The following is a 22,215-nucleotide window of genomic DNA, read 5'->3' as shown; positions in this document are numbered from 1 at the left end:
GGCAGAATTATTTTCTATTAAGGCCCCTCTCCTCTGGGATTGAGCCAATTTTCTTTATTATGATAGAATCAGCATATTGTAGATTGACTCTGGCGATAGTGTCACGGCAGGGTAGGTGCGCTGGTCCCAGATGCACCACCAGCATCTCAAATCCTTCAAACACATACAGACGGTATCTTGTATTTTCTTTACATGTTCAAACTGCGATTATTTCTCTTTCTGATAACTTGTTGGATTGAAAGTGTAAAAGGAAAGTGTTCACTTTCTAGATGTTGGTTGGGAAGATCCCTGTGTGTGGTCTAATGAGCTCACTGATCCATTAATCCCTTGACCTCGCTTGATTCTAATCAGTGTACCTTCAAAATATGCTATTGAGAACCAAGATAAGGCTTCCCGTTGCTCTGTTAATTGCAGGGTAAAACCAGAAAATCAGCTCTACATGCAACCCCCGCTAAGATAATAAAAATATATTTGTCTGGATCCTCTGTGGATACTGTTGATTGGACGCTGCTGTGATCCAGCAATTTAATGAGATCTCCTAAAGGGATGCTCTCACTAATGTGTACACATCTGCTTTCATGGCAGGGGCCGGATATGGCTGGATGCTAATACCAACACTGGGTTTTTATGCTAGCTCATAGCGGTACACAGTTAGATGTAAGTGATGAACTTGTAAAGTGCCATGTTTTTGTAATTGGGTCGCTGAGCAGCCGCCTGGCTGAGTCTTGGATTTCATGGAGAGGCAGAGTTGCCCTCTGGGAACTAGACGTTCAATTTATGTAGGATTATAACTTTCAAAATGAAAGGTATCATATTCTCATATTAAAGGCCTTATTGTGTTAAACCTGCTTTCCATTTTATTAAGTTGGCTGAATACAAACAGGGCTCATTTTTCACTTGTATCTCAGGAGTAGACATTCTGCGTGCCACATATTAAATGAGTGTATCTGAGAGTCTGAGGATTTGTGCGATGATTAAATGGTTTGATTTCAGGCTTTAAACAAAGCATCTAAATCACTAATTGCCCGGCTCTTCTTCTGCAGTCTTAATTGGCTTAATTTCAATCCATGGTATTCTGAGACAACACACTGAGTCAAGTGGTGCAAATTCCATGCTGCTTTATTAAGTCTGACTTTTTTTTTTTTTTTACAATGAATTGATCTTTTTACCATAATTGTGCTTCCTGTGATCCGACATGTTTGCTTGTCTTCTCTCTGTCTTTGACATCAAATCAAAACATTAGTAGGGGTCCATCCAGAGTTTATGGTACAATTTTATTTGTTTGTTTGTAGGCCAATAATTCTGGCCGTGTCCTATAGAGCTCTTATAGCCATGTATGTCTGATAACCTTCACATACCAGCAAGAAAACACACAAACACACTGACGGTGTAGCTAAACAAACTACATTGAAATTTGAATGTTAATTCATTTTTTGGTTTGATCCTGCACTGTGCGACAGTGCGTCAATGCCAACCTGTTGCACTTAGTGAGATAGAGAGGGAGATAGATCCATGTAGATAAAATCATTGAATAATGTTTCCAGACATGTACGGCTATGGAGCTGTCTAAACATTTCACGGTTTTAGTCTCTGTCGCTTAGAGGAGAGTCTATGCTACAACACAACATCTTTTAACAAAGAAAGGACGGCTGTTTTTTATTATTTATTTATTTTATTTTATTTTTTGGGGACCTTTTTTGCCTTTGTTTGATAAGATAGCTGAAGAGAATAAGGACATGTGGGGATCAGAGAGAGGGGGAAGATATGCAGCAAATGGTCGTGGCCAGGAGTCGAACCAGTGACCTCTGCAACAAGGGCTGTAGCCTCTGTAAATGGGGCACTTAGACCGCTAGGCCACCAGCGCCCCGAAAGGACATCTGTTTTAAATGTTTTTTTTCCATCTATAAAGCCAGCACAAGCAGCAGAGTCCTCCCCTTCCCTCCTGTCACTCAATTTGCTCAAATGTCTGAACTTCATCCTGATCAACTCCTGGGAGATTGTAATTCAGATCATTGATCATGCTTGCACGCTGTGGATTCACTTGTGCATATTATGCTGAAGAGGATCATAATTCCTCCCATTCCTGCCAGTGTGGGAGTCCCTTTTTACTGTCTTTCTCAGACAGAGTCAGAATCTGGCTATGTGACCCCCTTATTGTTTTGGTGAGGAGAATACCTCTGCAGGAAGTCCAGCTCCTAGTAAAAGACTTGACTAATTATATTAGAATGTCAATTTGAATCTGGGTTTGTGAAGTTTACACCCTGCCATGTTGTTTTTGCTTTACTATGAAGAAAAGAAGGGCAGAGATCGGACTAGAAAATGTGACCTGATTCATAGTATTCTTGCCTATTGTTCTTGATAATGGACTTGAAGGGGGCGGCCCCAGTGTTGACCCTGTTTTAAAAGAGTTGTCATACATCTAATAAAACCCTGACAGCTTTTAACATGTAGTTCACATTCAAGTGATGCATTAGAAAAATCCTAGCGTCTACAACACTATTTCCTTTCTGATTGGAACTTGGCCCCGCTAGTGTCCCCCTTACGTCATGATGGTGTAGGGTCAGTAATGCATAGTAAAATCCATGCTTGAGATGCTGGTTAAGCTGAACAGCTTTCAATGCAAGCCAGCAGAGCTGATCTGAGGCAGATTCAACCATACATTTTCAGTATGGAGATATTGTTTTTTCAGTTACAGTGTGGATAATAAGTATTTGATACACTGCAGATTTAGCAAGTTTTCCCACTTATAAAGAATGGAGAGGTCTGTAGGCACACTTCAACTGTGAGAGACAGAATCTGAAAAAAAATCCAGAAAATCACATGTATGATTATTAAATAATTAATTTGCATTTTATTGCATGAAATAAGTATTTGATTACCTACAAACCAGCAGAAATTCTGGCTCTCACAGACCTGTTAGTTGGTCTTTAAGAAGCCCTCCTATTCTCCCCTCATTACCTGTATTAATTGCACCTGTTTGAACTCGTTACCTGCATAAAAGACACCTGCAACACACTCAATCAGTCAGACTCCAACCTCTCCACCATGGGCAAGACCAAAGAGCTGTCTAAGGTCACCAGGGACAAAATTGTAAACCTGCAAAAGGCTTGGATGGGCTACCGGACAATAACCAAGCAGCTTGGTGAGAAGGCAAAAACTTTTGGTGCAATTGATAGAAGATGGAAGAAACTTAAGATGACTGTATTTCCCTCCTTTGTGTCACATTTACTATAATTTCTTGCTGTCATTGTGGGTTCACAGCTGCTTTTATAAGCTCTCCGCCTTGCTGCTGACATTGACCAAGCAGGTCAAGTTTCAAGTTTTTAAAGATTCAAACCAATGTGGAGCAGCTGAATGCAGCGGCAAAGTCAAGAGAAACTAAAGCAGAACATGATCAGAATGATATGTGAAGGTAAAAAGTCTCTCTAAAGTTGAATACTATCAGGTGTTGGAGTATTTGGTCACTTCATTTAAGTAGTTTCATTGAACGTAATAGAACAGCATGGCTCTTTATTATTCTTGAAAAAAACTGCAAAGCTGAATTACCACTAATGAGCACATTTTTTAAACTTAAGCACATTTTTTTATCTTAACACAATATTTGCCTCCGATTGAAACAAACCATTATTTTTCCAACCAATTAACCTTGACTGTGACTAACACATTTCTTACCAATAACTGCAAGAACAGCTCTCCATATTTTCCTCCCACACTATTGTTTCCCCATGTTTGAGAATAATCAAAAGGATTTAATTAGTTTATCACATCCAAATAGTGTGTCATTTGTAAAGCCTCTTAGGTAAAGACAAGCTTTGCAAGGCAAGATGCCCGTCTACTGTTGGAGAGTCTCAACGTCTATCCTACTCTTGTGAACACACTCTCAGAAACACCCACAGAGGATAACTTCAAATTTTGCTCAATATCACTCTTGGACTCAAGGAAAAAAAAAGGTCAGTCAGTTTCAACATTCAGAAAATGGCCTGTCCGGACAAGTACATGAAGTGATGACATTTTGTATCTGAAAGGTCGAAGGTCAACTTAAATCTAGCATCATCCAAGCTGCTACTGTTCACTAAGCCTACATTTAGGAGTCATCTGGCAAAAAGAGAGGCAGAAAACTTATCACATTTTCTATTTTCAAGTTTTTATTTCAAGTTTAGCTACTATTTTTATTCTATATTTATTTTTTTAAAGCAATATTTTTGGGCTTTATGTGATAGGACAGCTGAAGAGAGACAGGAAATGCGGGGAGAGAGCGGGGGCATGCAGGAAATGGTTGCGGCCGGAAATCGATCCAGCGAACCCTGCAACGAGGACTGCAGCCTCTGTATGTGGGGCGCTTAGATCGCTAGGCCACCAGCACCTCTTTTAGTTACTATTTTTGTTGATATTTTTTACTATAATGGTTAAAATGTACTATTTTTAGATAACTTAAAAGGAAAAAAAAACATTCTGGAAGACATCCCACAACTCCCCATTTGTGTCTCACAACCCCCCAGGGGGTCCCGACCCACACTTTGAGAACCCCTGATCTAATGGGTCTGTGAGAAGGTGATCATTATTTGGGATTTCTTTTTGGATATGATGTCATTTGGCGTCCCTTGAAGATCTGGAGCACGCTTAACATGTTTCCTAACACATGCAAACTGAAGGACTTTTTCTTTCCTTTATATTGTTGACAGGTCACTACTCAGCACTGTCCAGTCTCCATGATGGCCAGGCGCAGGTAAGTTCTACCTGCACTAATGTCCTTTACATTATTACTGAACATATATCATCACATTTCAGAATGCTTTAAATTGTTAAATATGTTCCTCATACCTTCAGATCATCATTGATTTCAATTCTCTTTCTCAGGAAATTCAACTTGAGACCTGACGGACTTGCTCGTGTTCAGCCGTCCATCTCAAAGGTATAACCAGGACATGATTGACACTGCGACTGATCAGACTCAAGTGTCAACACAGTGAGATTATTTGTATTTAAGTGCTTGAATCAGTTGTTTCCAGAAACATCATTTGATCCGCATCATGGATAAAATGATTTGATATTTCATGATGTGTTTATCTAGATTAAAGGGCAATTAAGGCAGGGGAAGGAACTCTGAAGAAAATCGACAGTTTCCCACAAAAATACTCCAAACATGCAGTTTACTCTCATTACAGGGCAGATATCAAGCTGTGAGTCGTATCTATCCGTCTTGTTTGGAAGTAAATGCATTTATAGAGCCTCGGTGGCAGAACCAAATGGCAGTAGGTCTGATAAAGTAATTTTTTTTACAAGACAAAGGGCAGTGCACACAATCGGTTTATCTAAAATCTGTGGGACTTTGCTTTTGTATCAAAATGTCATGGGACCAGGAGTCAATAACTCACATTTAATGACCGAGGGAGAAGTTGTGGTTTCCTTTAATGAAGCAAGAAAACAGTTTATCTGGCTAGATTGACCCTAGGCAATTACTTTAAGCGCATTCCTCAATCAATAAAGCACTAGTTCTGGTTCCTTTAGTGTGTGTGTGAGCATGCATGCTCATGTGCAGGTGTGCGCAGCATAGGCAGCTGCATGTTTTCCAGCTTCTTTGGTTTGATGAAGCTAAACAGATTGTTTTGTCTTCGTTATGTTGCTTCTGTGCCTTCTGCACTCTTGTGTTTTTGCATTCAAGTGCTGTCAGAGTGTTTAGTTTGATAAATTTGCCCTTTCAATCGTCCGTGCACACCTCTGCCATCACCTCAGTGGATAAGAAGAGGTCCATCGGGAGGGTTTTTCTGGCCTTTAGTTACTAAACATGTTTCTTGTAAGTGTTCTGTGTAACCACTCTGTCAGCTCTGAGCAGCACCTGTCAAACTAAATGCCCACTGGCTGTTTTAAGAGAATCCAGATATAAGTGACCGCCCTACAAATAAGCTTTGTTCTGCTCTGGGCTCACCGTGGCACAGGGGTAAAATAAGAAATCACATTGCAGATGAATATCAGCACAATGGCCCTTTCTTCTGTACGCCTGGGTGACCTTGCAAGATCTAAATTCCAGATAAAGTATAGAGAGGATGCTCCAAATTAAAGCTCTGCACGGGAAATTGAACTGTCAGACAGATGGAGAGGGAGGAAAAGCCTTTTTTTAATGTAGTTGATTTTTATTCTGAAGGTCTGCTTGTGTAAATGTCACACTTAATGGCAGTTATCCTGGATGAAATACTATATTTTGGGAGAGAGACTATACATTTCTGAACCGGGCATGCTGTTATCTAGATGAATCATTGTAGGTAGCTGCAGCTGTAAACCGTTTATACTATATATAAAAGCTATTCTCACGACAAAGGTGGAAAACTGACATTGATGTTGATTTGAAGATGACTAAGAGTATAGGTTGAAGATGCACTGAACAGCAGAGACATGGGAACTTGACACATGAGACAGCCAAAGGATACGCTGTGATTGCTTGCTGTTGTCTTGTATACCTTCATGTTGAATAGGGTAGGCCCTATCTATTGTACACAGCCAGAAGCACAGTGTCCTCTGACAAAGCAGTGATTTGTGTCAGCAATTCAACAGATATTTATTAACCGTCTGCCTCAGTTTTGGCCTTGGCAAAGTCAATTACTCAAGTGTAAATCCATATTCAACAGACAGAATCCAGGCCTGGATTTAAGGGGGCTCTCACACATAACTCATTTTGAAAAGTTCTGAAACAGGGGTTCTTTCTCTCCTTGGCCCAGGCCGTTTAGACGTGTGTGAACACAGCAACGCAACTACGTAGATGCAAAACAACTGAGCCAAGATCACTTAGAGGAGGTGATCCCAGCTCACTTCCAATCAAACCCTGGAGTGGCTTTTATTTGCAGTGAGAACGCTATCAACCTTTACTAACTTTTGGGATAGTCTGATATTAGTTATTCTTCTTGGGTCTTGCCACAGTTTCAGAATAACAGGCAATTTACAAATACAAAAGAACAGCGTCACCTCGAGGTTGGGCCCCTTCCGACACACAGAATGATGTTAGGAAAGCAGTCCTACACAGGATGGAACATGCACACATCAGCCATACATTGTCACTCACAATCATCCTCATTTACATATATACAGGTAAACCTACCATACACATGTACACATAACAATACATACCCACATACACGTACCTATCTTAACATGCACACATTCAAATTGACCTGAATAAATTCATCCAGCAAAATTTATAGAAATGAACATCCAAATGACAAATCACACAAGTGCTAATTAGAACAAGCAATAACTGTTTGAGTTAACAAATTCAAAGTATAGTCACTGATATACTGTGAACAATTCTGGGGACATCTGAGGGCTTGAGAAGCTCTGAATTGGAAGTTAGTGGACATTTCGACCTCCTGCAGGACTCCTGAGACTTTGTTCCAGTGCTTTAACTAACAAAGAAATGTAGTCTGCGACGGGTAGATGATTCAGAAGACAGTGTGGTCCGTCTTTAAGACGACTGTAAAGTCACAAATGGAGTGCCTCCTGCAAGCTAGTTCAGTCAGACAACTGGAGCTGCACCTATTCCTACCAAATCAACATCCTCTCAGTTGGTGGTCTATTTAAGCTGCAAGTCTTCCTGTCTGTGCCTCTGCCCTGCTCCAGTGCTGCGTGCAAACTTTAAAACCCACCTGCTCCCCAGCATCCACCTGTGGGCTCCAAGGGAGGTCAGTCCTGTCTCATTACTCCTCAAATTATGCATATAAATCTGCGAAGAGTAATGAGGTTCGGAGCCTATACACCAAACACAATACTGTATGCTGCAATAATACACTTTAGCTTAAAGTAATATATAAGATATAGATGGGTATCAAACTGTAGTTTGATTTTACTATTTATTTTTTATTTCATATTTGTAATATGATTTTTTTATTCATACATTTTCACAAGACTTTTTAGGTTTGTATATGTTTTCATTCTTATTTAGTATAACTCCATTTTAACAGCTCAAATCCTTAATCTCTTGTGTTCATTCCATCTGATTAAAAGTGCAATGTGTATCTAGCAGCATTTAGCAGAGCAGACTTAGTGGAAATAAAATATGATATTCACAAGTATGTTTAAACTATGGTATAATCACATGAATATAAAAATATGTTTGTTTTTGTAAACTTAGAAATATTTTTTTGTATCTAACAGCGGTTATCCTTCTTGAGGAGGGGAGCTTTTCAATCTAGCGGCAACCTCTTGAAGCTCATGCAGAAGTGTAAACTGCAATACATCGAGAATCCGCTTGAGGCTGGCTGCAGAAGGACTGGAAACCACATAGACCCCGATTCAAAAAAGACGATCTTTGCAGCATTAATAATCATGTTTACAGCCTGGTTCAAAAAATGGCTTGGGTCTACGAAGCTAATTTCTCTATCGGCACACACTGTACGGGGTGAATTTCTTTCTAACGCGACAGTTCAGAAGATATTAAGATTACAAGTTTTTGCCCAAATAAGGCCATGACTCACTTGATTCCCAGTTGGAAACCCATAGCTGTTGGCTAGGAGGCTCAAACTCCGCCTCTTTACGTCACACTATGCCTGGTTTAGTTCCGTATTTCCAATATGGCTGCTACCGTCGATTGGCTTCAAAACAGTGTTTCAGGAACAGCTGGGTGACGTCACGGATACTACGTCCATATTTTATACAGTCTATGGTTTCAATATAGAATCTGACTGCGATTCATCACTGAATATTCCCATTTCTACACTCTGTACCTCAAAGTAATGCTGCTGTCTTGTTGAGATTTGAGTGTAGTTCTAGTTCAGAGCTGCTTTTGAGCTGAAAAATGTTGTTCCCTTTTCAAGGTGATTGAAACGATTCTAATGAAATGATATGTGCAATAATGAAAGTTTCCTCAAGTAGTGATCACAGAACTGGAGCTTTTAGAAACGAAGGCCTTTGCTTATGAAGAGTTAATTGTGGCCTCACTGCACTATATCCCTGTGTTTTTAAGCAGTAAGTCCTTCCCTGTATTTGTATGTTCTGTTAGGACTTTGCAACGAGCAAGCATTTCCTTTCCCCCAGCTCCCTGGTTCACACTAACAGCTTTCCTGTGTTTGTGGTCCGTTAGCTTGTCAGGTCACACCTATCCTGTTTGACAGTACTGGTAAAGTATGCTCAGAAGCGAGTGAGCACACTGGCAGTGACAGTTTTCATGCTGTGTTTGTATTTTTCACGCATAGAAATCAGAAGCTCTAGCCACTTGTCAGGTTTGAGGAACGGCTGATTCAAATAAACAGCAGGTTGCCACACAAGTCCCCCCTCATCCCAGCTGAAGTGTATTGATAACAGCGCTGGCTGCTTAGTGCTTAGCAGACATTTTCGGAAATGATGTGGTTCTCAAAGTGTTTCTTGGGGCTTTATTTTCTTTAATCATTCTTCCTGATGCTCAATGACGTCATTGGCAAGTGATTTTTTTAGGATCCTTGTTAGTCCTTTTTTGTCAACAGTAGGCGTTTTTCGACCGCAGGAACTTTACCCCTGAACTACGTGCGTTTTGACTGGAAGAACCAGGGTCTAAATTTAGTTCAGGGGTAGTTAATCACCCCCCTGAAAAGCCCCTGCTTTAGGGTGTGGTACTTTTCAAAGGAACCGGGACTTTCGGGGGGGCAAGGCCTGCAATGCCGAACGTGTCTGATTGGCAGTGTTTAAATTCTACCTGCCTTCCACAATACAATGACACACATCTGTGATTCATATGATTTCTCTTTCTTCACTTTGTTTTTATTTGCTCTATCTTTTTTGTATGTGTGTGTACTTTTTAACAGCTACTTTTAACAGTAGTCTTCTCTAAACCCACCACGAATGTGTCTCTCCCGGTGTTACGGCTTTAAAAGTGACCCTGTAAACTTGAGACCTTCAGAAGGTGTCAGTGTTTGTGGAGTTAACACAGCTGTTGAAACACAGAGGGAGTTCTCTGGAATGCATTTAGTTTTTTTATTAAGGTTTCAAAATATCCTCATCAGATAACTATTTAATGATCATCTAAAGAAGTTTATGAGGGACACATTCTGCGGAAAGTTGGCAGTTAACAGGGTTGCTGTTTAAACCAAAACACCGGCTGATCACTCCCACAGCTTTTTGAGTTAAAATGATTTTAAAGCAGTGTTACGACGTCTTTGATACTCGCGCTTATCTCCTCTCACGTGTTGATTCAGTGAATCCATCTGTGATGAAATATAGCATGATCTAAACAGCTGAGTCTCTTCCAAGCTAACAGACTAACTGTTGTGTTGCTCATAATGATACCTGCCTGTCCGTCTGCTTCTATGGTGTCATCTGTGATGAATGGCATTCCTCTTTGTTTTACTGCCCTCTACTGGTCTGTTGGTGTAGTGCATTTACTTTTTTCTTTCTCCATACATCACTGGGCTGATTTGCACAATCTACCCCGGACTTCAGCCCGCGGTCGAAATGCACACAACAATGGGGGCACAGGAACCTTGGAACTCTTGGTCGAAATGCACCTAGTATTTTTAGTTTTTTGAGTATGTGGCCTTTTCTATGTTCTCAAATCAGAAAGTCAGATAAAGAGGACTGAATACATCATACTGTTGTTTCTGAAGGACCACATTTCACTGATCAGCATTCTGTTTGTATGTTGCTTTTTCCAGTTTGAACCATGACAATTTTTTAGTCTTGGTCCAGTTTTTAGGTAGCTTGCAAAGTATGGCAATGGGAGAGAACAGAACCCAATGCTTCACATACAACCTCCATCGTCCCAATGAACCTTCACTTGCCCCCAGGCCAGTCACTTTTAATATTTAACAATAAAACTCAAAGTTCCTCTTGTGCTTGGGGGGCTTACTTCTCTGAAGTAGTGACTTGAAAATTCCCTTTGAACAGGGTTCCAGGACCTCCAATCTTTCCTAGTTCCTGCACGACGAAAATACAGTATGTCTCTCCAACTCTTCCTTGAACTATTGAAAAGTTCCTCCAGTCAGATAAAGCTTATATAGTACTGTTGTTAAGCAGTCATTGTTATAAATAGTGCCATGTTTCTGTGACATCTGTGCATTGGCCGTGACCTTACGTCGTCTCCTGAGGTATGAGTTTCAGTCAAAATCCCCTTTCTTCCATCTAACTTAAAGTAATGACCCCAGAGCTTACCCAGCTTACCAAGACCCATTCCAGCCCTATAGTGCAGCAATTCGTTTCTATCTGATACTATGGACAGTTGTGGTATTCTCTTCCCCCATAGGGACTAAGCAAGACAAGTCTCCTATGCCTTTGACAACGAACCCTTTGGAGTACATCGTACAAGAGTGAACCACATAGCCTTGTCTTGGGAGCAATTTAAGGCAACAAACGACTGACCGAGTAGAAAGTGTTCTTCAGCCTCTCCAGGTATTATCATATATAAGAGGGAAATACAGCAGAATATATACTCATGTTGGCTGCTTTTGAGATGTTTTTGTTCCTTTTTAATGGGAAACGTACATCTTCCTAGATAGCCGTATTGCAGTGTTTTCTTTTCTGGTAATGTCTGTGATCCCTTATGGACAAGACTGCATAAAGAAAAGGCAGGCTTATATAAAGAACATCTAAATATAAACATCTAATAATTTCTCTTTCAGGCAGGTTGTCCTCCGCCCCTCTTGGGAGCAAATCAAATATAAAACCTTCATAAGTGTCCTATACATCCCAGTCAGGAGCAGCCATGGCAGTGTCCTTTATGTGAGCGATGACTGAAATTAGTATCTAACTAAATCTGCAATAAGCTCCTGTATTAGGATAGAGCTCCCACAGGACAAATGATGTGCCTGCATTAAATTAAGTGAGCCTTCTGATGCCATCATATCACCCAGAGCATCTGTGTCTGTGTTTCCATAATTATGCATGTCCCACTAAGAGAGCTTTAAAGGCAATCTATGCCATTGCTTATTTAGTATTCCTGCACAAATAGTGTCAATTAAGTGTGCTTCCCTACAGGCCACCTAAACCGTAAGTAGATTGATTAACTTGTGCATTTGAATGCATTTTCTGATTGTTTGTACTGGAAATGAAATTAGAGGCTAATTTGGTCCTCTGACATTTCTGCTGGCAGATGGATGCTTTCTAGAGCTTGTTTTCTTATTCAATGCAGTCTTCTTTCAGTATCAACTTGACATTTGGAGTGGAGCAGATCTCCATGTTTTTTCTCCTTTTAAAGCCATGGACATAGTGCCTTTAAGGTGTACATTACATTTCCATATGAAATACATGCATATTTTGTCTGGGATAATAGGCTCCTGCTTTTTGAAATCCAAGGTGCCTAGAGTAAAGTCAACTCAAAATCTGGATCACTTAAAGGCAAGTCCAAACTTAAAGCTGGGGTTGGTAGTCAGATTTAGATACACTTTTTGTTATACTGGTTAAAATGATCTTTATGACCTGATGGCAATTAATACATAATGTGTTCCTAAAAAAGAGCGAAGAAAAGCTGCTATCTACAGCCGGAGTAAACCTGGGAAAACACCAACCAATCACCGTTTTTTGACCAGTAAAAAAACAGTAAAAATCACATTATATGCATACCTGTTTCAATACAACAGCAACAACAAATGAGCTCTTTGTCGCCCAGAGCTGGTAAGATTTTTTTATCCAATCAAAGAAATATGAATGAAATACCAAATACAATTTCCTGAAGTGATATGTGGACACAAATTATAAAATTTCCTCTGCATCAATAATAATCTTGAAGTGTGTGGTGAAGACGGAGTGGTTTTGAACTCACAGTCAACACTAGTAGAATACACAAACTAGATGACATCATGTCTCTCTCCTCTGCTCTGTGTCTGCAAAGGGTACAAATATATTGTTGGTATCTTTTAAGAGATGCCGAAGAGACTTTAATTGTCAGTATTTGATGACCTATGACCAGTGGATTGTTTTAAAGCATGTGGACTTGAACAGTCTCAAAGTATTGGCAATTTTTTACCTTTTAATGTAGCAAAAGAGACTCAGGGTCTCTGACTTACCTTAGCTCAACTTGTCTTTGCGAGTGGCTGGAACCATGGGCTTACATGCACCCCACAAGCACCTATTAAACACAGTATCAGGAACCTGATGTTCAGCAAGCCCATAATCATATGTCTGTGATCTGCCATATACATAAGTATAGACATTTTCCTCCTTTTTTTGACGAGTAGCATTTCGATCCATATTTCAGGGATGTGATTATTCTGGATTTATCCAGAATTTTGGATTTTGACTTTCAATTATTCATGCAGATGTTTTCAGTTCCACTTTGACCTGCTGAGTGTAAAAGGAAACCAGTGTACCATATTAACTGTTTGTGTACATTTGCCCTGCTGAAAATGTATTCCAAAGTTTTACAAGTGTCCATTAGCTGACAGATAACAACAGATGTGTTCCCGAAGTATGAGAACATTTTGATTGATGGGCATGCTTCAGTTACAAAAGTGTCTGGCCATGTTTGTTTGGGTGTTTTTCCATCTCTGCATTTGTCTTTAGACAACTTTCAGGCAGCCAATCAGCGTAGCACCTCATTATCAAAGAATCCCTGTGAACTCAGACCACTGCATGGATAACGAGGTTATAAACTGAGAGGCTGCACATCCTCCACAGAGGTTGAATTTGTAATGATTTTTTTCAATTGAATTAAAATGTCATAATGTAAAGGTTAGGTTATTCTGTGGTGGAAATGGTTGAGGAAACTAACCAAAATAAATAATAACCTGTCTTTATATAGCCCTTTTCTAAACAAAGTTATAAAGTATTTCATAAACAATGTGTAATACAAACATAAAATACAAAAATAAAAAGTTTTAAATATTAAAAATCATAACACATTAAGAGCAAAAAAATAGAAAGGAAAGAAACCATGATATTAAGTCTCCAGAACAACAGCAAAACCAAAACATGTTCTTGAAGCTGTAGCGTTGTGTTGGCAAAGCTTTCAATATGGGGATAAAACTTTGTTGCCACATGGGGATTACTTTCTGTTATACTTGCCAGCCTCTGTAGCATCTTTTTTGGGCTCTGGGCCATTGGGCCAAGGTTAATATTGAACCCTGGCAGGGTGATTTAAACAACTGCTTCTTTCTGCTTTAAGCTCAAGTTTGTGGAGGCTGAAAGAAGAAACTTAAAGAAACCTGCTTTCAGCAAGATTTTTTGGGAAAGTGTTGGTCTTATCATTGGTGTGTGTTTGTGTAGTAAGAAAGGTGCACAGAACAGTGTTAAAACAATAGATTATTGATGTCCGCCTATCTGTCCAAATGTTGAGTTTAATGTTTGGTACATAAGCCAGTAGAGGATCTGAGTCAGTTGACATTTCACAAGTTTTACCCTCTTTTCTTGTAAAAGTTTCAGCTCAAGGTGTCCGTTATCCCATTTCACATTATAAATAATTCATCACTGTGGTTTTCTGGGTAATTTATCTGTGAGTTCAGGGTGGCACTGTGCAGACATTAAAAGGCAAGCATCCAGCTATAATAAGTACAACTTCATTGGATTCAAATTTGTCATTCCTCCACCAAACGCGATCATTAGAGCGAATGGATAGCTATTTAATTGTCTTGCTGTGGCTATACTTCAGCGCTTTCAATGACAGCAATGTCTAAAGCCCCACGGAGTAACCTCCTCTGCGTTATTTTTGATTTGAGATCCACATTAAATTCCTCACTTTTTTTTTTTTTCTTTTTTCACATTTGGCTCACATCTCTCCCTCCTCCTGGTTTTCTCTCTCAGGTTTACTCAAAGGTATGAATCACATGTGAGGATTAATCGTCTCCTTCAGGGACACTTCTCTTTGGCCGGCTCAAGGGATTTAAGGTGCTGAGCTGTGTTCATGCACAGAAGAAGGTTTTCCTTAAGTGTGTTATTGATAGTCATAAGGCTGTTGTTAAAGAAGAGGAGGCAGTTCACCTTATTTTGAAGGCAGTAATCTTCATAGTTTAAAGCTGTTTTCATTGGGGCCTTGTGATCTTTAAACATTTTATTTTATATGTATTTAGTCATACAGCTAATGCTTCATTCAAATGCAATCTCATGCCTCCATGGTGTCTGCTAGGAACAATGAATACAATCATAAGCCAGCATGGTATTAATTATTAAAACTCCATATTCTTTATTAGCCTAATAGTTCCCGTTCAGACCCCGACACTCTCGGACGCACGAAGCCAATGAACAGTTCATCAAACTGACCGATCCGGAAAAGGAAGCGGCGTTTAGCAGCGTGATTAATGGGGTCAATATGCTGCTAACGGGGGACACTAAAACATGTCATTTTAATCATGGCAATGCTTGTGGGGGAGATGGGAGCAAATTATTTCATTACCATTTCTAAGCATCTCGCTACAGTCCTCCATCCCTGCAGCTCTCCCTATGCTTATATGCTGGGGACAAAGGCTGTCTGTCATTTCATATGGCTGTTCCCCCAGTGAGTAGAGGCATAATGGCAGGGAGTGTGCAGTGTTTTACTCTGGAAACAGCACACCATCAGTGTCAGAGCTTGTGAACTTTACATTTTTTTATGTGCTGTCATGTTTTGTCAGGGAGTCCAGGGACGCAGCTTTGGTTTTTCTGTCTTCTGTGTGTGTTGACACGAGTTTCCTGCACAGGGCCCTGATTAGTCGGCGAGTCCATGCCTAATATAACCGCACTGGAAAAATGTTTTTCTTCACAGGCCGCCTGGCAGAAATGGCAGCTCGTCCAGGCACCGGTGTGTTTGTCACAAGTAATTAATTTTTCTCCTATAAAAACGCCCAACGGGATGATGGAAAAGGTGGGTTCATTAACCTTCCTCACCCAAGCTTCCTGTGGCACTTTACAATGCTTTGGGTTGATGGTTCTTCCAATCGCCCGTAGCAGAAAATGTGCAGGAATGAAACACTTTATTCCAAGATGGCTGTTTTGCTCGGGGAATAAAAAGGATCTGCTCGGCGGCTCAGTCCAGAAATTTTTAAACGCTTTTTACGACACTTTAACACTTCTAGTTTTACTTCTTCCCATCCCAAGACACATCAGAAGACATCTTAAAACCCCTCTCCCAACACTCTTTTCTTCTTCCTATTCCCCCTCCCCTCTGTCTCAGTCACTGCCATCACTTTGACTCCCCTCCCTGGCACTTGGGTCGAATTTTTGAATCGCTTTTTTCACAGTTTATTTCAAATTGACATTTCATGGAGTTTAATCTCCAGGGGGGAACAATGGGTACATTCCATCACACAGAGTGATATAAAAAGCCCCAGACCCTGTGAATGGGAAGTGAGAGACAGAATAAAATAAATAAAAGAGTATCTCTGAGTGACCCAGAATACTGATGACAAGAACCACAGTGGTGGGCAACTTTAGCACTGCAGCTCTAACACGTTCTCTCCTTTCCATGACTCACTCTCTTCTCTCTCACTCTGGATTGTCAGTCAAGGCACTTGCAGCCTGCATACTCAAATGTGATCAAATATTCACACTTATTATCCACCAGACTGTATGGAGCTTGTTAAAAGGAAAGGGAGGAGCATCTGTGTGCCCTCATGTAGTGCAGAGATGTGGACAAATGCTTGAAGGGAATCTTGACAGCTCAACTTGATCTGTAGAGAAGCAATTGACTTGTTTTCACGCCAGGAGCTAATGAGCTAATGGGTTGATGTGTTGCAACAAGTCTGGTTTCCTGTGGGCACTCAGTCCTGTTTAACTGTAACAGTGTCTTAAAATAAATTATTCTATATCCCTCTGATGTTGGTACTTCTTTCAATAAGTCTGAGATAAAACCTGATGCAGTGTTTAAACCATCCATCATGCACGGCTCCACCTGGCTTAACTCTTGAGTGCAGATGAGTTCAGTCATATTTGACTCTTGTTAATGGACAACTTAGACCTCCTTTAGCTTGAGCAATAATTCCACAAAGAAGAACACATTTCCTTTGCAATGAATAACACGGGACTTTCACCATTTGTGTCCGGTCCGTCTCCAATCCACTGTGGTCCAGCACCATGCTCTCTCGTCCGTCAACACCCATCGGTTACGTTTTCAGAATGCAGCACGGAGCAGGACCGCCGGACAGCTGGAGTCATGTGACCGAGTCATTAACGGCCTGGTTCAAAAACAGTTCTGGTCTTAGTGGCTCATTTTATTTGTAATTGTGCATGCTTGAAGACAATACTCAAGCAAGAAGTTGAGCCTAATTTGCATAACAGCGTCATGGCTAATTTTGCTTGACTTACAAGTATCCACTGTTTATGGTTATAGATACGCAATACTTCTATTTTTGCTGGATGCCAGAGCATAACACATCAATCCGCACAAAGCAGAGCGGAACAGGAAGTCAGACACCAAAACAAAATTAAAACATCCAGTTCATTTTCAGAATAAAACAGTGTTATCACCAGATCATATTTCACTTAACTACGACAACAGACTGTCAGAGCCAGGCTTTGATTCATCAAGTCAGAGGTTTTCAGCAGCTGATAAAGAGAACATGGATGAGGAGAGGAGGAGGATATTTGTTAATGCAGTAATTACCACGGTAAACCCCTGTCACATGATGATGATCCGGCAGTCCGGATCCGTGCTACGTCCTGAAAACGCAACCAGTTGGTGTTGACGGACTAGAGAGCACAGAGCTGGACTGCAGTGGGTCGGAGACAGACCGGACACAGATCTGGTGGAAATCCTGGGTAATACTACAGTATCATCAGCATCATATTATATTATTATAATTACAATTATAATTATTATTATTATTATGGTTGAAGTGGTATTGAGGCAGCATGTAATGTAGGAACTAGCCAAGCTAATTTGAATTATTTTATGGATATGGGCTTGTCAAAATGTAAAACAGTAACTGCTTTATAATTTTAGTCATTTAATGGCATATCATTGGAAAAATTGAGGGTGAGATGACATGCAAAAAGACCCCCATAGTGCCTATGAGCTCTGTGCCCTCCCATAGTGCTTTGCACAGAATCCAGCCTAGACTTAATAGTCAGTTATGAGCTGTATCCATGTTCCTCTTTATTGCACAGTGGTCTAAACATGCCTGCAGTTGTCATTGTACTTGGAGGTGCAACACGAATCCCGATGATATGTTATTGATGTACAGCAACAGAATCTTTTCTGTGTGACGAGGTCTCATAAAGCAGTGGCTGTTTGAATTACAAACATTTGAAGTTTGGCATCTGTGTTGACTCAATGCAATACATTCCCATAATCGGAGTGCCAGAATGATAATAGATACCCTGGTTATTATATTATTATTTTACCTTTCACATTCAGGAGCTGGATTTGATATAATTAAGCCAGCATGAGGTGTAGCTGTTGAAATAGATTGCTTTGCCACCTCTGATACTGCCGGTCTTGAGGTAATAAAACTGATGGCTTTAAAGCTCTTCATACTTAATTCACTCTTGATCTGTTTCAACTATTGAAATGACAGAGGGGCTCTGTATGAACACATAATTGTGAATGAAGCAGCATCACACTCCTGGTGCTACAGTGAGCAGATGACCTCCATTTAAACGCACTATCTTCCTTTTTATTCATTTTATTTGAGGAAATTAGTTCAAGTTTAATGACTTATGCAAACAGTCACTATGCTCTATGAATGTGTTACAATAGTGTTTCCAGGGTGCATGTCTTTATATATGTTTATTTAACCAGCTATCATTAACACTAAAATTACAGTCAGTTTGCACTTCCTCTGCAGAAACCTTTTTAACCAGGCTGCTCCTGATGGCACAATAACAGAAGCAGATGGGTTGTTCTTGGCTCTCAGACTTCGAAATGAGCATTTGAAGGTGCTGTATTAAGTCCCAGCGTCCTCCCTGCTGCTCCAGCTTGGCTCTGCTTTACAGTCATTCATCTTCACAGTCATCACCAGCATCATTCACAGTCATCCCACCACCCCCAATCCCCAAGGGTGTTGAGGGAGACTCACAGAGATATTCGGGACGCACCATGAGTGGCACCATTATCTCAGCCCAGTAATGGATTACCTCAATGGTCAGCCTGTCATGGTCAATGCTTGCCCTGACATTTCATGTAAAGTTCCCCTCCCCTGATAAAATATCATATTGCAGTGGCCAGGCAGGCATTGGTTGTTCTGCCAAATTGGTTGTCACTGTGTTGGCGGTGTTATACCCTCTGTGTCCCTGTCTTAGTCTTTTTACCTCTTGGTCTTCTTATCTTGCCAGTTTGGCTTGTTTTCTCTCTTTTCTGCTGAAAGGAACAAAAGTGTAGGAAGTAGTGAAGGGGTAAACAAGACGCTTATTGACTAAATAGTTAAGAAACATATTGTCTCCACATGTACCAGAAATGTGGGAGTGCTGTGATGCCCCTTGAACTGCTACTGGCTGCTGAGATGGGCCGATACCTTGTTTAAAAGCTCTGCTATCTGTTAAAATGAACGGAGAAAGTAACCCAATACCTGGGCCGTTATCTTCACAACCCTGAGGAAATAAGACTGCAATTGAAGTTGTTACTGCTACCATTGAATAATGGAAAAAAAAGTGGCCCTGGTTGGTGTTGAAGAGGAGAACACAACTGTCCTCTTCTGTAAACCACGCAGGCCTGACCCTCCAAGACGCAGCTTTGGACACTTGAAGGCTGATAATGACTTCGAACAGGTGGAAAAGTAAGCTGCCCTTTGTCACGAAACAAGCAAGCATCATTGATTTGCTCATGGTAGGCAGAGGTGGGCAAATTTTTAGCGCAGTTGAACTTTGTTAACCATTCATCTGATAACAAAGATAACATCATCTGTTAATCCTGTTGAATTAACAGAGTTAACATTAACAATAAGGTTAAAATGATTTAAAAGTCTGTTCGTCCGAAAACCCCTCTGGCTGCAACAGAGGGTCCCCACGATGCAAGTACAGTATGAAATGTAATCCAAACACATTATATCTACAAAGATCCATGGATTACTTCAAATCTACAAAAGCCGGGCACTCAACACTCCCACAATTTTTTTAAATTCTGTTAAAATAGGGGATGCAATTTTTTCAGTTTTCAGTCACAAATGAAAGAGTTTATTCTTTTAATGTTACCTCTTAATTCTTGTTAATGTAAGACTTTTTGAGTTTAGATCAGCTGACTTATCTGACTTCCCTAATCTTGACCTCAGTACAGTTTTTCTAGAATACACCCTTCGAGCAAACCTTGTGTTTACCTTTTTCATTTCTGCCTAGCATCATCTCTCATAAAGCTGTTGTGCTGCTCATAGTTGGGAAAAATCACCACAGGCAAAATGAGCCTGACATTGGTCCACAGTACAGGCAATGGAGGGTGACATATCCAATATCCAGAGAGTGGCAGGGCTAAATATTTTTGTCAGGCCAGCGGCTTTACAGTGAAGAGATGTGGATGAAGGGTTCATTTGGGTCTGGATTTGAACAGAGCGTTTGAGAAAGTCAAACTCCCGGTAAATGCTTGTCTTTGGTTTAACCTTGTTGTGGGCAATCACAAGGCACATGAGGATGAATGTGAAAGTGTTATTTTCCAAAATAGTAAATAGCATAAGAGGAGTGTTAGTCACTCCTCCAGGGTTTCTAAGTTAGGTTGTACAATTTGAGAGGTGGCAAAATGCGAGTAAAGATCTATCACTGTTTTAAAATATCAATCAATCAATCTGTATTTGTATAGCGCCAAATCACAACAAACGTTATCTCAAGACCCTTTTACAAACATAGTAGGTCTAGACCGTACTCTATGTTGATATTTTAACAGAGACCCAACACCAAGACAGGATAAAACTCACTCTTGTCTCATCCTAATCCACCATGAGCATTGCACTTTGCAGTATTTAGCTAGTTACAGCGGCAAGGAAACACACATACTTTTAACAGGCAGAAACCTCCAGCAGGTGAGATAGGATCCCAGTGTGTCAGTGCGCCAGTTCCCCAGTCAAGGCCTATAGCAGCATAACTAAGAGCTAGTCAATGCCTGAACCAGCTCTCACTATATACTCACTATATATAAATATAAGTGAGGTCCCATTCATGTTCTTTCATAAAGACTCATGCTGGGAGGGTATTGATGTATTCCTCAGAAAAGGAACCAGTTCTTAACTGCAAACTAATCCTTATTTTGACATCTGGTTCAGTTCATAGAGCATATTTGGTAAGGCTCCTCTCAAAGTGTTGAGTTAACGCTTAAAAAAGTTTTTGCCCCCCAAAAATGTGATCCCTTATGTTCCATTTTGGCATCTCAACTGGCAATCCATAAATGGATTAGCTCAACTGGATTTGGAATCGATAAAGATGAAACGGTAGCAAACTCAACGCCAAGTTTCAACCTGTTTTTGGTGAGCAGCCAGTGGAGAAATATGACCATATTGCTTGTGTTTTAAAAAACTATTCTTTTTATACATAAAATATAGAGTAGATGGGACAGATTCTAGGCTTCATAGATAAATGTTGTCCATATTCTGGGTGAGAACGGACAGCACCATTACTCATTGTTGGAACCTATATGTTTGCCAAGGTTGTACTGCCAGAGCAGGTTTATTTACAGTAAGGAATTCCTGAAGTTACACCAGATTTTCAGCTCCCTGTTGTGCAGTTGGAGAAGTAATGAAACTTTGGCTTCTTAGTTGTTGAATAAAAAAAGTTGTCTTGGTTCAGCTTCAGTCCACTACTGCTGTTTCAGTCCGTCCTCAGTTCGTAACCTGGTGGTTTTAGCCAGCTCAGGCCAGCATATCTTACACTGAGCTGCAGGTCAGCATCCTGCTGGGATAACAGCCTGGGGAGTGTGTCACAGTGCAGGGAATAACTTGGGCAAATCGATGAACTGTTTTTTGAAATGCCAATCAGACTTTGAACAGAGTGCAATTTGGATCAGCCTGAGCCGTCTGCACTCGAAGGTGTGCATCGAAGGTCAATGCTTTTAGAAATCCATTGTCACCCAGAGCCTTCCAGTTTGAAAGTCTAGATAAAAACATGTCAAGGAAGAAACCTTGTAAGAGTGTCTAATGGAAGGTTAAAAGTTGTAGTTTTGACCTTTTGCTTTATATTTCAGTGACAGTTTACCTATCTGTCAACACTTCTTTTATAGCTTACCATTAGGAAATACAATCTCATGAATAAAAGGACGCTGCTCTGTGAGAACGAGTGTTTGAATCTGATGTTATGAAAGACATAAAAAGAAAATTCCCTCCTCTATCCTCTAGATGTTGCAATGCTTAGCTCTTCTTTCGCTGGTGCAGTACAGAGCTGTGGTGCATTGCAGATGTGCCATATATTTACAAGACAGGGTATGACTTATCTTTACATTAAAGT

The 22,215-nt window shown here is 40.4% G+C and overlaps 1 protein-coding gene across 1 annotated transcript in view; it reads left to right on the top strand.

The window, feature by feature from the left end:
• The first annotated feature begins 3,032 nt into the window (after positions 1–3,032).
• The window catches only part of LOC117807432 (phospholipid-transporting ATPase ABCA1-like), a 255,352-nt gene continuing 236,169 nt past the window's right edge, over positions 3,033–22,215 (top strand). Inside the window, 5 exon segments of the mRNA XM_034676741.1 lie at positions 3,033–3,142; positions 3,262–3,412; positions 3,792–3,950; positions 4,683–4,726; positions 4,858–4,912. The gene's annotated coding sequence lies outside the window, so the exon portion shown is untranslated.

Source organism: Notolabrus celidotus, chromosome 23, assembly GCF_009762535.1.
Source record: "Notolabrus celidotus isolate fNotCel1 chromosome 23, fNotCel1.pri, whole genome shotgun sequence".
Lineage (NCBI taxonomy): Eukaryota > Metazoa > Chordata > Actinopteri > Labriformes > Labridae > Notolabrus > Notolabrus celidotus.
This window is presented reverse-complemented; position numbering and strand designations above follow the sequence as displayed.